Below are 17,419 nucleotides of genomic sequence, written 5' to 3'. Positions count from 1 at the left end.
CCTTTCTTCCTTGTTCACAGATTCCTCTGATGTATGGCATGCCACAAAACTGAAAGTTAAAGCAGCCTGTTGTTAATTTCAGATTTGGCTCCAAAATGATTAAAAACAAATGTCAAAGGTCGACATTTAAGAGTAAAATTCAACACTTTTTATACACCTGCAATTTTTTTTAAAAAGAACTATCAGTAGTGAACTGGGAAAAGCTCCAGTCATAACAACAAGCTCAAAATTTAATTTTATATAAATTGCAGCCACCTGCTTACTCAGTTTCCAAAAGAAAGCCTTTTGTGGGCTATAAAATCAATTTCTTTAGCTAACAGAACCTCTGGGAGCTTTGGTTAGTCTTCTAAGACAGCCAGTCTTTTGCCTCAAACTGTATGCATTATTAGAAGATTACTAAGCAGTTACCTAACTAACCAACCATTAGCTCTCCCAATACAACCGGATACGTACATTAGAAGTGCCAATACACGTAAAAGATTTGGAGAGGTAGGGAATCCCAATGCAGTAATGAAATATCAATTGCTCAAGTAGAGTACTGGATGAAGCTGCTGTTGGCTGTGCAGCACGAACCTGAAATGCCATCGGAGGACTTGTTGCTACATGCAGCATTGCACACAGACCTTTGCTGGTTTTAAATGCTTCCACTAGGTGGAGTTTTTTGTTTGTTAGAACAGTGGCAAATGGCTGTTTTAATGTGGGAAGGAGGAAGGGGAAGGTAAAGGAGTATAAAAACAGACTTATGGCCCCAGTTCAGGAAAACATTTTAGCACATCTGTAACACCTCCCCTGGATGCTCTGAAGAGGCAATGCTTCACCCGCAAGCACTGAGTCTGTGTGTTATAAAATCAAACTTATTAAAAGCCGGGGAAAGAGAACCCAACATTAATTTGGGAAAACACCACAATTCAAAAGCAAAACATCCACTCCACAGTGCATTGGGCATTGTCCTTTGCTTCAGTGTCTCATCTTGTGTTGTGAAAGTCCAATAAACGAATGTCACTTAACACACCTCTCCCCTTTCCCTCCACTGCACCCTACTCACGGGTGCCAGTCCTTGGTTAGCAAAGACCCAGAAGTTCAGAGGTGCGTTCACAGGGATACTATGTCACAATCTGAGGTTCCTCCACTTAATTCAGCTGTCAGTTATTTCAGCTTGTAGCGGGCAGCCTTTCTGCCCGTTGAGTTTCTATGTTGTTTTGCACGGCAACACTGTCCGCGCAGAAAGTCTAAGGCTCAGCCCCTTGCCCTGCTCAGCAATGATGTCAGCTCCACGAGTCACCAGCTGGAAACAAGGAGTCTCAATTGAGAGTCTAATCAGCTCTGTCTGTAAACGTTGGCAAGAGACAGGTCAAATGGTGCTAGAACTCTTTTGGGAGAGTTCATACAGCCAGGTGGAAACACCTATCCCCACCCACTCTCAGCCTCACTGGGATCTGGCTCCTTAGTTAGCAAGTGAGGTTCAATTTAGGGTGACCTCCCTCAATCAGGATGTACTAAACACAGTTCTGCTGCCCTTTACTCGTACAATAAGGATAACATTTCATTACCCCTGCATTCAAATACCAGAATGATTTGTAACCCCAAACCAGCCAAAGTTGGTAATTTTGGCAAAGCTACTCCATCTTCTGCACACCAAGGCAAACTAGGAGTGTCTACTCAAACACTGTCTGCTCCTGAAGTCTTTTCCTCCAGCTCATCACTAGAGGTCAGGAGAGAGCTCACTCAGAGCCTGCTTACATATGCTTAAAGTGCTTTGCTGATGAGGGATGCTTTCCTGAACTGAGACCTAAATTCCCCAAATACAACAACAAAAGGTTTGCTTTGCAACTCTTACATTGCCCAAAGTTTAAGAAGAAGGGCTGTATCCTACAAATTCACATCAGCTGTCTCATGTGAGTAAGTTTACTTGCAAGTATGAGTGTATGCAATCTGGGGCCCAACACTAGACTATCTGCTTCTTAAAGTTGCTGGGCCAAAGTCACCCCAGGTGTAACGCCACAGGTGTGGAGGGAAAATAAAAATTAAGACGGCATGTTTGAAGTGTGACACTATCTAGAAAGGAACACTTGAATCTGAATGTATTTAGGAATCCAGGGAGAATGGACTGTCACTGACAAGTTTAGACATCTTCCTTTCATTGCTCATCTTAATACACTATGAAGGGGGAAAACACGATTGTATTCATGGGCTACTGTTACTTTGTGTCAATTGATATTCACTGTGGCTGAATCTCATAACTCCGATTGCTTCACAATTCACATTCTTTATTCCTGAAGTGTACTAAATAGATGAATCATTGCCAAGAGCTTTTGCAATTTAAAACATGTTTGTGGCAGAAATGCCAGAATGAATGCGGACTGTTATTTCCCTTTGAGCCCTAATGGGTATCATCTGTATCGGAGCAGCTAAAAAAACGGATAAAGGAAAAAATAGACATTCTTCTGTCTTTATATTTGCTCCACTACAGTATTTTGCCTGTAAATACTAAATATATGTATGACTGTATAAACTTATTTAAAACATCAGGATACTGGCTGTAGTTTCCACAGACAAGGCCCGGATGCACAAAACTCTTTATACCCATTTGCTGCTTGGTGGCTTCTACAAAGGAGCAGTTGGTTTCAGTCCAGCCCTGAATGGACAAGCATTCTATCATAAAAACCATGGCCCCAATTCACATGCTTGTTGGTAACATCAGCAGAGGAGCTGAGATCTCAGAAGTCATGAAGACTGAGCTATCTTCTTTCATCCTTAGAGGTGGCATCTTGAGGTCAGCTGTGGAGGCCCGGCAGCATGGGGAAATGTACATACTGCTGCTGCATGGGATGAGAGGAGGACTTCAGCCACTGGACATGCCACGTTAGAATTTCTCATGAGTCCTACTGTGGAGTCACTTCCCATGCAGATCTCCAGTTCAAGTCAGTGGGCGTTCAACATGTGGGTTGATCCTGAAGCTTAGTCCCATCTATATTAGTGGTCAAACTGAATGTAGGAACAGCTAATATTACTTGCGATGTCACTTGCTACAGTGTCTTTTGACTTTCATGATCATAAAGGATATGTCACTTTCAAGACATACATACAATACATAGTGACTCCATCAAAACTGTGATTTAGCTAGGGGTCAGCAGAGAGATGGAATTGTACATTTGAGAAAATATTTTTTCTAGCAGGAAACTGAGCACCAGACTCTTCATACTTGTGATTAATCCCCCGCACCCTATTGAAATTCAGGTGATCTAAGAAATATTGCTATGGGCTTTTGGCAAGAATAAAACTATTGATTTTGCTGTTGTGCAGAAAATATAAACATAACTCTGGCTTAACTCAAAGTATTTTTTCCCCCTTTGTTTCAGAAAACTCTGGGGGTTTTCCACTACCTGTCATTAAGGCAGAATTTCAAAGTAATGTGAAATTGGCTGGCATATGATCAATTAAAACTGACCTATAGATTTTTTTTAAAGAGTCTTTCAACAGGTTCTTGAAAATTTAATTTATAATTTACTGTAACATTTTAATACTTTAAACTGACCTCTAAAATTAAATGGCCATTGCCTAAAACAACTATAATAAAGAGCAGAAAAAAGTGACAGAATTAAATATACCAGACTCTACATCATGGATCACCAGCGAATGGCAGGAGTGATTGTACCTAAAGTCCAAATCCTACAATTTGTCATGCCCAGGCAGAGCCCCAGTGAAGTTAATATGACCCTGCCCATACCAAATGAATTGCACCGTCAGGACCTAAATGCTGGTTTTGAGGAAAAATAAAGGACAACAATTTTTACCAAAACGTCATTTGATTTTTCAACCAGTTCTCGCCCTAATGGTGATAAGGTATGGAGTTCTCTTAGCTCTCACTGAAACAGCTAGCACTTTGTAGGACAAGGCCGTAAACTCAGTAGAATCCCCTCTAGCTTGGATATTTGCATTCCACTCCAGTGGAGCTCATATTTGAGGCTCATTCCACATCTTTCGATTAGTTTTAAAAGCAAAAAATCACAAATTATTAGTAATACTATGCAAATTGCTACCAAATCAATGCAGCAGAACGAAGAAAGAATCTCAAAGGAGCATGCATGTCTCTTCATTCTAGCTGGGATTTAGCAGAAGAATCAGTGCCAAATAATGAATAGCCTGTTATTTCTCTGTGATCTAACATGAAAAATGAAATGTTTACTTTTTCAATTACCATTGCTGAGAAGGTAAAAGACCAGGAGAAAAAATGCCTAGCATCAGTCCAGATTTATAGGAGCCAAGCAGTACTACTGTATATGAAAGAACAGCATACATATGCACATTTGCATTTCCACAGCAGTTAGGAGCTCCTCAGACATAGACAAGGACAGTATTCTGCTAGGTGTTATACCAACACAGAACAAAGAGATGATCTCTGCCTCAAACAGCTTACCATCTAAGGGAGTACAAGGAAACAGTGAGACAGCAGTGGTCAGCTTACTAAGCAGTGGCCTTAGCACACTAATGACCTTGCCATTGTCAAGTGGTTTTTAGGAATCTCAGCAAAGAACTGCTTTAAAGAAGGCGCTGAAAGATAACAACTTTGCTTTATGGGGGAGCTGCTCCCAAGAATGAGGGGCAGCGTGGGAGAAAGCACACAAGTGCTTGCTTGAAAATGTAACAAGTGGGCAATGGAAGCTGGCCACATTGGTTGGAGGCAGGAGCTGGCATCACAGAGATGATACGTAGGTAGGGTGAGAGTAGGTCAGGAAGGGCCTTGAAGAGGAAGATGAGCAGCTTACGTTTGATGCAAGGGAGGCAGCAGAGGGATAACTTGATCAAAGAGGGGTAACTTGATCAAAACGACTAGTAAGGCAGATGAACTTTGCAGCGATATATTGAATTGATATGAGCAGGGCAAGATTGCATTGGTCAAGGCCAGAGAAAAGGATGTTGCAGGAATTGAGGTAAGACGATCTGAGCCTGGGTGAGAGCGATAGCTGTCTGGCCAGAGAGGAAAGGCTGTATCTTAGAGATGTTATACTGAAAGAAACTGCAAGATTTAGACAAAGGCTAGATGTGAGGACCTGACACCTTTATTTTTCCATCTCAAGCAACATTTCAAACTATATATTTTAAAGGATGTAGGCTTAAATTTTCAAAAGTGGGTGGTCATTTTGGGTGTCTCAGGTTTGGTCTGTTCAACTAGACATGCCTTAAAGGGGCCTGATTTTCAGAACGTGATGAGGCATTTGACCTCTGAAAATCTGGCCTCTTAACAGTGCTTAAAGTTGGGCACCGAAAATCACCAGTCGCTTTTGAAAGCGTTGGCCAAAACCTCATTTAATTACAATCTATTAATGTTATGCACCCAGAGGGAAGAGAGCAGACAGATTAATAGTTGCACTAGCTGCTGTCCCACTGTTAAAAATACATGGCCAAGTTCTGACTAGAATAACAGTTACAGATGCTAAACCCGTCTCTGAATTTGGTCCATATTATTTGATATAAGCATCTTAGAAATTGTTAAGTGTATACAAACACCCTCCTCTCTCCACACAGTGTGTCAATAGCAAAGGAACCCAAAACATCCAGCTCTAAAGGCATGAGCCTCTATCACTGGGGCTAAAGGAGTAACTCCATTCGCTGTCAGCTATAGTAGAATCTTATCTTTTTATGCAGACCAAACAACAGAGAGGGAGAATCCCTCTCTGTTGGGAGACATGCCTTTGGTCAGGGACAGAATGTGAATGCACACTCGGAGAGGACTTTGACAAAGCAAGCGAAAAGCATGGGACCATGTCAAGCAATGCCATTTACACATACCCAGGCAACCATACACAAACCATGGAGTTTGACCCCAGAGGTGGCTGCATTGCAATGGTGTGAAGTGGTGTATTTGTTTATTTTACACACACACACCGCTCCTCCTTATCTAGCTCAGTGATGTAGTTTAGGCTTAGTTAGCTAGTACTGGAAAGTGCTCAAGAACTTTGGACTGAAGGCACTATACAAGAACATATTATTACTTCTTAATTCATATTGTCTTTGAATTATAGCAAGCATGCTGCATTAGAACAAAGAGTGTAGTGAGACTTCAGCAATGCCAACAGCCTGAGTTAAAAAAAGAACGAGAGCTTTATTATGAATTCTTTTGCTCTTTTTAAGGGTGTCTCACAACCTTGACTTTACCTCAGCTCACAGGGTCCAATTCTGAGCGCATGGACGCCATTTTAAAACTCCATGGAATTACAGCAGTGTAAAACCAGTCTAAGTCTCAGAGCCCTTGTTTTGTTCATAGAGTAAAGCCGTGTCAACTCTTGCTGACTAACAGCAGTCACATTCTTTCAAGGTTGGCGCCTCCTAAAAAGTAAACTATGAAAATATGACAAATGACCATCGTGCCCCAGGGAATTTCAGTTACCACCACTTCAGCAAAGGAGGTGCATAGCAAGCCAACAATATTTAGCATTAAGGGTGGGGGAACAATCATATTCTGAGTCCATGTTTCCTATCTATAGATTTATACGGACAAAAAGCTTAAACCTACATCCTGCATCACTTAATGGCACAACAATGAAGACACAAGACAGAGGATCCCCCTAGAAAACCTTCCCATTGAGAGAGAGAGAAGTATAAACCACCATTAGGAGTCCCAATTGTCACGGCAGATACTTACCACTTTAAAAAAAAAAAAAAGATACTTCTCTTCCACCCCAGTTTTTATGAGACGAAAGGTTGACTCCGGCTGTCTCAAAAGAGAAACAACTGCAGGATAAAGATGACATGATCTTAATGCAGATTGGTGATATAAGTTTACCCTTATTTTCACAAGTGAAAATGATTAATGGAGTACAAGCACAAAAGGCATGACTGAATTTTAACAGACTATACAGTGTGTTGAAAGGTATGATTTGTGATAGGTATTTTCTCTCTGACTCTTTCCCATCTACACATGATAGTATGCACATGGGCTACAAAATGAGCCAAAGTTCTGGCTTTAAAACAAAAAAAACAAACCAACAAAAACTCTATGATACTCCTGCACCAGCCTGTCTGTATGTGCTTCTCATTCTCTTTATTAGACAATGTCTTGGTATCTCCAATGGTGATTAGCTGCAGCTTTCAGCACCAGTTTAAACGCTCACTCATTCTTTCTACATGTGATCCATGTTCACACAGGGTTAGCAGACTAAAATTGCAATGTGTCTCTTGAAAAACATAAGAACATAAGAATGGCCATACTGGGTCAGACCAAAGGTCCATCCAGCCCAGTATCCTGTCTACTGACAGTGGCCAATACCAGGTGTCCCAGAGGGAGTGAACCTAACAGGAAATGATCTAGTGATCTCTCTCCTGTCATCCATCTCCACCCTCTGACAAACAGAGGCTAGGGACACCATTCCTTACTCATCCTGGCTAATAGCCATTAATGGACTTAACCTCCATGAATTTATCCAGTTCTCTTTTAAACCCTGTTATAGTGCTAGCCTTCATAACCTCCTCAGGCAAGGAGTTCCACAGGATGACTGTGCGCTGAGTGAAGAAGAACTTCCTTTTATTTGCTTTAAACCTGCTACCCATTAATTTCATTTGGTGGCCCCTAGTTCTTATATTATGGGAACAAGTAAATAACCTTTCCTTATTCACTTTCTCCACACCACTCATGATTTTATATACTTTTATTATATCCCCCCTTAGTCTCCTCTTTTCCAAGCTGAAAAGTCCTAGCCTCTTTACTCTCTCCTCATATGGGACCCGTTCCAAACCCCTTATCATTTTAGTTGCCCTTTTCTGAACATTTTCTAATGCCAGTATATCTTTTTTGAGATGAGGGGACCACATCTGTATGCAGTATTCAAGATATAGGCGTACCATGGATTTATACAAGGGCAATGAGATATTCTCTGTCTTATTCTCTATCCCTTTTTTAATGATTCCTAACATCCCGTTTGCTTCTTTTTTTTTTTTTTTTTGACTGTCGCTGCACACTGCGTGGACATCTTCAGAGAACTACCCATGATGACTCCACGATCTTTCTCCTGTCTTATAATTAGATTGCAAACTCTTACGGGCAGGGACTTTTTTGCGGGCTGTTTGTACAGCCCCTAGGATAATGGGGTTCTGGTCCACGAGGGGGGGCCCATAGGCATGACTGCAACACAAATAAATAATATAATAGCCGCACTGTTCCCGGAGCAGATCCGAGAATGAACAGAGGCTCGGTCACAATTTCTCCCTTGCGCTCTCCTTACCTTTCTGTGGAGCAGTTTACTTCCCCCACATGCTCAGTCAGATAATCTGGTTTGTCAGTGAGTGGGAGGCGTGGACCCAGGACTCCTTCCACACTCCTTTGTGACCCCTCCTTGCCCTCAGCTGGGGATACGGATGAGTAGTCCCTGCTCTCCACGCCAGATCTCGAGCCATAATCTGACCCTTACTTCCCTGAGTGGCTGAATAAGGGGCTCCACAGTGTTTCTGCGTATAACAGAAAGCTGGGGCATCTCTCTGCTAGCCATTTCTACAGAGCTCTTATTGCCTCTGCTGGACAGTGGCAGGGGTATGTGCATTGCCCTGGTTGTATCCCCACACCCCTATTAGTGTATACATGTGACATGGCTGTGGGTGATGGATATCTGTGGACGCTTAGCCTCTGGCTACTCTAGCATTTTCCATCCAAAGTCCATTTCCTGCAGAACAGCAACCTCACACTACCACCAGACTTTGCCGCAAAGTTTGCATTTGGATCCCAACGTTCCAGGGTGTGACGATCCAGGGGTTCGGTTAGGGTCCACTTCCACAGAAAACGAATGGTGTTATTGAATAAATCAAAAGTTGTCGGACAGCCTGTCGCTTCCTCCCCTCAGCAAACTCAATACACCAAGGAACGTTACCGTCAAACTGACAAGGATTAAAGAGCTTGTAGTGTGGGTTAGCAACAGCTGTGCTGGTGGCAGTGTAGAAGATCCCCCCAACATCTCGTAAAACCCAAATCAGGCCAGGAGAGACCACTTTCCAAATAAGTGGCTTGGTTAATGGTTTATGAAAGGCGGAGAGTGACTGGAATTACTTCAGTGCTGCTTATTATTATTTATTTAAGATAAATTGCCAGGAAACTAGGATACCTACTTTGAAGAGATTTTGACCCTGATTCAGCATTCAGATCCATAGATGCACAAAGTCCCATTCATGTTCAACTGCAGGATTTGGGCCAATAATTATAAGAAAATACACACCTGCATATTTATACTTCTCTGTTTTGAGTTAAAGGCAAAAGACCAACTCTTTTAAAAAACTGCCTTTTAATAGGATGGGGCTCTTAATGCATCAGGTGGAAACAGAAGTTCCATTGCGACCCCTTTTTTTCCCCAGAAAGAGCTGGGACAAGCAGTATCCTCTCATGTAAATACAATTATCATGTTTAATCCAGTGAAGAGTGGCTGTAGGATTGGCCTTTTCATCAGCAGATTGCAAACTGATGAAAAATGAACCTTTTGATTTTAAATTGCAGATAAAAGTCAAACATACAAAGCATCTGAGAACATGCAAAACAACCAATCATCCCCCATGCTTCCAAATCTGGCTAATTGCTTTCAGCCCCATTTTACCACTATGGAACAAGTAAGAACTCAAACAATATCGAATGGCAGTGTATCTAAACTACAACAATGGACTGCAGAATCCCTTAGAATACTGAGTTTTACTTAATCATATGATGGGACTCAGTAATTCCCAGCATTACCTAAGGAAGATGACACAACAGCTCAAGAGTAATCAGCAGTTTTGGTCCCAGCAAGAATATTTTTCTCCTTCCGATGACCATGGATCCAGAGATGGCCATCTTGTCTTCTTCCTAAAAGATTAGATGTAGATCCATAAGCAATTTACCTAGGTAAAAGTAAAATTCTGTTTCAATCGCTTTTGCTTTCCCTTTATCAGTATTGTTTATATATTTGTATTACCATAGTGTCTAGGAGCTCAAGTCATAGACTAGGATCCTATTGTGATCACGACTTTAAAATCTCATGTGTCCCAGTAACAGCATTTCAGTATCTCAAGTGCTTGAATACTCACTGTATTTGTTTTACTCCATTTCCCCCCCTCTCTCCAAAGAAACCTCATAAAACCGTTGTTACTTAGGATTCTATGTGGCAGACCAGTGCCAAATCCATGGCCGAGTGAGAATAAAATCCACAGCCTCCTCCAGAATCACAGTTTCCTGTCACATAAGCAAACACTGAATCCCCATTTGTTGTTAGCAGTATAGGGCCCTGCCACACACCTGGGCAATTCTGATTCCATTCATAGAGGGACTGATACACATGCACCCTACCCAGTTCAAGACAACATTTTTGTAGCCAGTAGTAACTTTTGGCACAGAGAGGCACATGGTTTACAAGGAAACAGAGAGAGACAAGGGTGTTTAGCCAGAGTTTTCATTGTACATAGCAGCTTGATGGCCATTTTATTTCTACATATGCCTGATTGCTACAACTAAGTGTTTATCTTTCAGGAGTGCTGATTGTTCAGGTGGCTGCTGCTGTGTTTAAAGTGGTTTCACTTCAAACAAGAACAGTTTGTTCTCACTTTATTTTTTTTAATGTAAAAGTGGGTTCTGTGCTGAAAATGTACCAAAAGATGACCATTATTTATAGCAACGGCTGTAAGATAACAGTGTTATTACATGCCGCTAACGTCTCTTCTAACGTCTCTTGGCAGTTATTTTAATGCCATATTTTATCATAGACTATCAGGGTTGGAAGGGACCTCAGGAGGTCATCTAGTCCAACCCTCTGCTCAAAGCAGGACCAATCCCCAACTAAACCATCCCAGCTAGGGCTTTGTCAAGCCTGACCTTAAAAACCTCTAAGGAAGTAGATTCCACCACCTCCCGAGGTAACCCATTCCAGTGCTTCACCACCCTCCTCGTGAAAAAGTTTTTTCCTAATATCCAGCCTAAACCTCCCCCAGTGCAACTTGAGACCATTACTCCTTGTTCTGTTATGACTCTGGAAGTTGTAGAAGATACTGCATTGGTGGCCTTTTAAATAAAAAATGATTGAATTATTCAAACTCAATAGGTTCAATTCCTGGCCAATGCAATACTTAGTGTCCGCATGTCAGATGTTAGTCATGTCTCTTGATATACAACTGGAAGGCAATAAGACACTACAGTGATCAGGGCTGTATAAACCCTATAATAAAACAGCGTAAGTCCTGTGTGTGTTCAGTTGTACTTGAAGCTCAGTGCATTATCAAGTGCTGTTCTTCACCTGTTTGTAACACACACACGCGATCAAGGGGACACTGAAATTAAGTGAAATTAAATTTACTCTTCAAAACACCCTCCCAAGGCTTTTGATTAAAATCAAAATTTAATTGAAATCCATGGAATTAACGGACCCTTCTTGAATTTTTTTTAAAAATGCCAAAATAGTGAACGTGGGGGTTAGTTTCAAGTTTTGGCATCATTGGCAAGGAACAAGTGTGGGCTTTTGCAGAACAGCTCCTTAAAAAGGTGCACATAAAACCATCACACTGATAGGAGTCAGGTGCGAGCTTGGTGGAATGAGCCATTTAATCTCTCTCTTTCCAATAGCTGTTTAAATTTAACCTATTATACAATCCCACTTCTCCATCCCCATACTCTCCATCCCGTGAACTGAGGTCGTGTGTCTTGTCTAGTGTTAAGTCTATCCTGAAATGCAACCTACACAGATGCACGGCTGCATCAACGCATAACCCCATTAAGTTCAAAGGGAATCCAGGTGGGCATGGCCTGGGATGGTGTGGATCACAATGTATGAGCGGGGCCTTTCGGATTACAAGCACTTTATCATAGGGAACACGCTACACTCCATGTGTTTGTAAAACCCAGTATAAATTTAGGGCACTCTATAAATGCCTTACATTAAAATGAAAGAATTAGCCGTGCAGAAGCAGAATGTCCATTATTATTTTACCAAGAAACAGCAGAACTGCTATAGCAGTTGTCCAGTAGCTAGACAGATTGTTAGGAATCATTGGAGCTATTCCTATGCCAATAACTCAATGAATGACCCTGGGCAAGTCACTTGAGTCCAGCTTTTTTTTAAACCAGTATTTAAGTTTTACTACACTCATCATGGCCCTATCCCATGCAATTCTGCCTCGTTTAGTGAGGGGACAGCAGGATTTTGCCCCGATAAAAAAAATCCTAATGCAAGGTGACTTAAAAAGCAAAGACTTCTACCTTTGCCTAAAATATCTTAAAAGATTCCACTGCTAATAAGAAGTTAGTGGAATGAAATCTGGAAGGATCTGTGAAAGGTTCAGTTCATTTACCAATAAAAATTCCCTCTGACGGATGGGAAATATTCATTTTAATTCCATCTCTACACTAACATGCTTAAAGCAGACACGTACTAATTAGAGATTCTTTTCCCTTAGCTTTGTTGTATAGTTTTTCTATATTAATGGACTGAGAAGCCAGTAGAACCATTCATCATCAGTGCTCCTGATAAATATTTAAATCGAATATTCAGAGGGTTCAATAGCTCCTCTACTCTAAATACAAGGATCATTCAAATGCTGAAGCTGGTGGTATAATTGGGTCCTCCAGCCTGCTGGACAATATTTCAGCTGAGCATGAAGTGACAGAAAACCTCACTTAATAAATAGCATAAAGGCTCTTGTGAGAAGCTGTGAAAGTTTTATACAACTCTTATTGGCAAGCTTGCTGCAGTAGGTAATAATAATACCTTGCACTTAAAGTGCTTTACAGACATAATTTAACTTGGCGATACCTTGTGAGCTAGTTAAGTATTATTGGACCCATTTAAAAGATGGTTGCTCAGATGCACACAGAGCTTGAGTCAAATTTTCAAAGTGCCGGAGTGATTAGGCTTCTAAGTCCCATTTTCAAAAGTGACAGGCTCCTAAGTGACTTACAGTAACATTTTCAGAAGTGACCAAGGCCCAGATTTGAAAAGGTATTTAGGCATTGCTGCACTTCCTCTTTGTGTTTTCACTCTCTCTCTGCATTTGAGATGCTCAGTGACACTCTTTGTTGCAGGCACATCATTCCACTTAACTGAGCTCCTCATTAATTCACTGCTAGGGGTCAAGCCAGGAATCTGTGACTATATTTCTGTCCCCCGCACCTTCTATCCTCTTATTTATTATTTGGTTCCCATAACATTCAGCAGAAGTGCTATCACTCAGTTGTCCTTATCATGTGGAAAATGAAAAGTGCATCTGAGATGAAACAAACACCTTCAAGCCATTTAGAATTTGAGAAATATTTATGTTGGAGAAGGAGATCACCTGCATTTGTTTCCAAAGATGAGCTAATGGGAGGGCAGGCCAAATATTTCAGGCTTAGCATGAAGTGCCGATTATTTTATGCTTCCATTCTACTAGTGTGAAAAATAATTGACTGGGGCCCTAGATCCATAACACAACAACAAGCATTTATGATGCAGAAAACAAGATTATATAGGTAGAATTAAGATGGGGTTTAGCTTCAGTTCTTTGGTGAGTTTCCCAGGAGTTTCGGATCCATGAACTTTCTTAACACCCGCCAGTGTGTTGAGGAGCTTGAAGAGTTTAAATGATCCCAAATTGATGGACACGAGATGTTCACGGAATAAAATAATGTATCTGTTTTATGACATTGTGGGGCGCAATCCAGACCAGTGAGGGGCTGTGTCACCCTTGCCCTGCAATCTTGGGTGCCTCACAATGCTTTGCTGCTGTAGCTGCCAAACTGGGCTCCTCACAAGCAGCCAAACAGCATGCAGGTCACACCCTGAGTGTCTGTGCATAGCCACAGCCCTGGTCCCGCAACTCTGACCCAGCAACCTGTCACCAACACACCAGCCCCACACTGGCTTCCAGCAGCCTTGATATCTACTTGCAGGGTAACCCCCAACACACACTTAGTTCCAATTCCTCCCCCATCCAGTTCACAACACTGGATAGATTTTGATTAAAGAATCAGACATGTTTATTTAGCTACAAAGAGAGAGATTTTAATTGACTACAAGTAGAAGGCATTAAAGTCAGAAATAGTCACAAGAAAAATAAAGATAAAATGCTTCCTAAGACTGCTAAAGTAATCAAGTCTAGTTTAAGGTGAAATTCTTACCACTGGGTCCCAATAACACTGCCAACCAACTCTCAGGCCAGGATCTGCTCCCAAAGTACAACAGTTGTTTCATTTGTTTCCTTAGGTGAAAGACAGAGACCTAGGGAGTGATAACTTGGGGTGTTTTGCCCCTCATTTTTATAGTTTAGTCACCCTTGAAATGCATTTTCCTGAGGGTTACCCCCAGACAGGGGTGAGTGCAAAGGGGGCGGAGGGAAGCAGCAGCATGGCTCCCCAATCTGTGGGGGCACAGAACTTCTCCTTGGCCGGGGCCGGAAGAGCAAGCTCTTCCAGCCCCATGCTGGGGTGGAGATGACAGCTCCTCCAGCCCTGGGGCTGAAGCTGAAGGGGGAGATCCAGCTTCTCTGGCTGCCAAGGGAGACTGAGCTCCACTGGCCCTAGGGGTGGTGCGGGGGGATATGGAAGAACCAGGTCCTCCAGAGCCACGGAGGGGAGAGCCAGCTTCTCTGGCCGTGGGGAGCACCAAAAGTGCCCCTCCAAAAATGGCCACATTTTTATTCCTGTGCATACCCCTTCCCCCAGATAAAATTCTTTCCCACTGTGAGGACAGAGACAAGGAGTCTGGTGGTGGTAGAGGTCCCATGCTGTTGGCTGCTAAGAGGCAGATCTGTTTATTCTTGTCCCCTTCCTTGCCAAAGAATGGCCAATTGAAAGGATAGGTGATTGCCCATCAGCTTTGATGACACCTGGCTAGAGGTACCAGCTTGTCCTTAGTTTCTGAGAAACAGTGTTACCCACTTCCCAGTCTTGTCTGGAAAACATAATTCAGTCATGATTTCAGTTTATGTTCATAGCTTTACATACAATGTTGGTACATACATTTCACCAGGATATTATTGACCACCAAGTTATTAGATTTCAAGTGATACCTCACCAGGCGTATTTTGTAGAAAGATTATTACAATGGTGTGTAGGGGGTGTGAGTACAGAGGTGCATTCGGTCACACGTAGACTACAACCTTTTGGAGGGCAGAGACCATCTTTTTGTTCAGTTTGTACAGAGCCTAGCACAATGAGGTCTGTGACTGGGGCTCCGAGGTGCTACCACAATACAAATAACTCACATTAACAAATCAATAATCACACACATGCTCCAGCTAATTTCAGGTCTGATCCAAAGTCTACTAAGTCAATGGGAAAACTCCCACCTATTTCAGTGGGTTTGGAATCAGGCCCCTAATGGATGAGTTTTTCCCCCAAAGGAACCTAACAGAGTTTGGTGTCTAAATCCTACTGAAATTCCTTTTACCTCTATTGAAAATCCCAGCATATGTGTGCCCTCCAGTTCAACTTCACTTCAATGAGTCCTTCACTGTATTTCCACAATATTTCCCTTCTCCATCATATCTCTGGACATTTTTAAATGTATTTTTTTACTGTAACGAATTAGATTTCTTTTATTTCCCCATACGCTTACTGGCTCTAGATGGGGCTGAATTGGAAAGAAAAAAAAATTCAGTACATTAAAAGAGGAATGGGAAGTATTCTAATGATTACTTCTCTGTCCAGGGTTTTATGGTGCTTTCATGGCCCTTAATGGGCCATTTTATCATGAAATGTAAGGAACTCGTATTAAATTGTTGACCTAATTTTTGATACTTTGCTACAAAAGCTCCCTGCCCCTTAAGATAACAAGCTGTCCACTGACATGGGTTGGAAGAATAATAGTCTTTCAGCCTGTCAAAGAGCTTAGGCTGGCTGATGTTCAGCGTATCAGCTATAGGGGAGACTGAGTGTGCCAGCACAAATAGAGTGAAGGCTAGCATAATTAAATCTGTAGCACCTAGTTTTGAACGCACTGAAAAAAAGGTGACAATTGAGGGGAAAAGCTGAGCGAGAAAGAGTCAGTTATATGAGAGACAGGCCAGTGAAGTGTAAAGTTTGGATCTGGATCTGGCTGAATCCTCAGAGGTCAGGGAGTTCCAGTCCAGGGTTTTGGTTGACTCATTATTGAGACAGGAGCTAACAGCAAAATCTGGATCATGCCGAAGTGGCCGAGGGTTCAGGGAACTGGGGGAGGGGGCAGCATGACCCTACTGGTGGGCATCAGCTGGTAAGAAAATAAAAAACGGGGAGAACGGAGAAAAAGTAAAGAATAGGAACCACCTCCTTCTAGCCACTTTAAAAACATGTTTATTATTGAAAAACCGATTCACTTCCTCCCCAACAGGAAGTGCAGGACTTGGCCGTCTTATCTAAGGATTTTAGGGGTTGTTTGTTAATTTGCTACAACCATATTGCTATGCTAATACTTATTCCAGTGCTAAGTGGACATAGTTCAGAATCATTTCCAATAGCTTGAGAGTTAAGTGATAGAGCATGGTTTCAGAGTAGCAGCCGTGTTAGTCTGTATCCGCAAAAAGAAAAGGAGGACTTGTGGCACCTTAGAGACTAACAAATTTATTTGAGCATAAGCTTTCGTGAGCTACAGCTCACTTCATCGGATGCAAAGCTTATGCTCAAATAAATTTGTTAGTCTCTAAGGTGCCACAAGTACTCCTGTTCTTTTTGCGTGATAGAGCATGTTGTTGCACTGGCCTTTAACTTCTACAGACATATCTCAGGCTTAAATGTGTAATGAGTTTGTTGGACTCAGAACCAGGCTCCATTCCAGTGAACACCTTCAAAACGACAATAGTCCTTACCACAGCTGTCAGGTTTTGTTTTGTGTTCTTTGCAGGTCAGAGAGATAAAGTGTGCTGGCAAAGAGGTGTATTGAAGCTTACATTATTCCTTGCTTGACCATGGGCTAGCTTTCCTTCATTTTCAAAGCACTACAATGCAACACATTTAACCAAAACCCCGAACTATGTATTTGAAGCCATTCTGGGAACTCTGCAGAATGCATCCATGGTTCCTTATAAACCAGTCACTTAAGGCCAAATTTTCAAGTGCTCACTTATAGGCGTACTGTCCCAGGGGATCAGAGAGTGATACAGAGTCCAAACAACAGAGTGTCCCTGGGATCCGCCAGGAGACACATTGGACTCTGCATTCCAGGGGTCAATGAGCAAGCAACAGGCTGCTCGGCATCCAAAGTTAGCACTGGATTTCCTGGGGGGAAAAAACCTCAGATCCCATTTTATCACCTAAATAAGGAGGAGATGGCCTGAAGAACTCAGTACTCAACATGCTGAGCTTCTGGGAAGTTTGGTCACATAGGCCCTGATTCTAAATAACCTTGGCATGTGCTTAACTTTACGGACTGGGTGTAATGCCACTGCATGCAACGGGCACAGCTAAGTATGTGCACGTACCTTTCTGGTATCAGGGCCTTATTTTGGTGCCTAAATGAGCTCTTGAAAA

General features: G+C 42.1%; 1 long non-coding RNA gene across 4 annotated transcripts in view; it reads right to left on the bottom strand.

The window, feature by feature from the left end:
* Positions 1-17,419, bottom strand: part of LOC125622783 (uncharacterized) — a 375,814-nt gene that overhangs the window by 176,669 nt on the left and 181,726 nt on the right. For all 4 annotated transcript variants that reach the window (XR_012665078.1, XR_007352799.2, XR_012665077.1 and 1 more), the window contains one exon: positions 9,707-9,817. This is a non-coding gene — a long non-coding RNA (uncharacterized LOC125622783). The remainder of the gene's footprint in view (positions 1-9,706; positions 9,818-17,419) is intronic.

This window comes from Caretta caretta, chromosome 15, assembly GCF_965140235.1.
Source record: "Caretta caretta isolate rCarCar2 chromosome 15, rCarCar1.hap1, whole genome shotgun sequence".
NCBI classification, from domain to species: Eukaryota; Metazoa; Chordata; order Testudines; family Cheloniidae; genus Caretta; species Caretta caretta.
The sequence above is the reverse complement of the archived record's forward strand: the minus strand, read 5'-3'. Positions and strand labels throughout refer to the sequence as shown.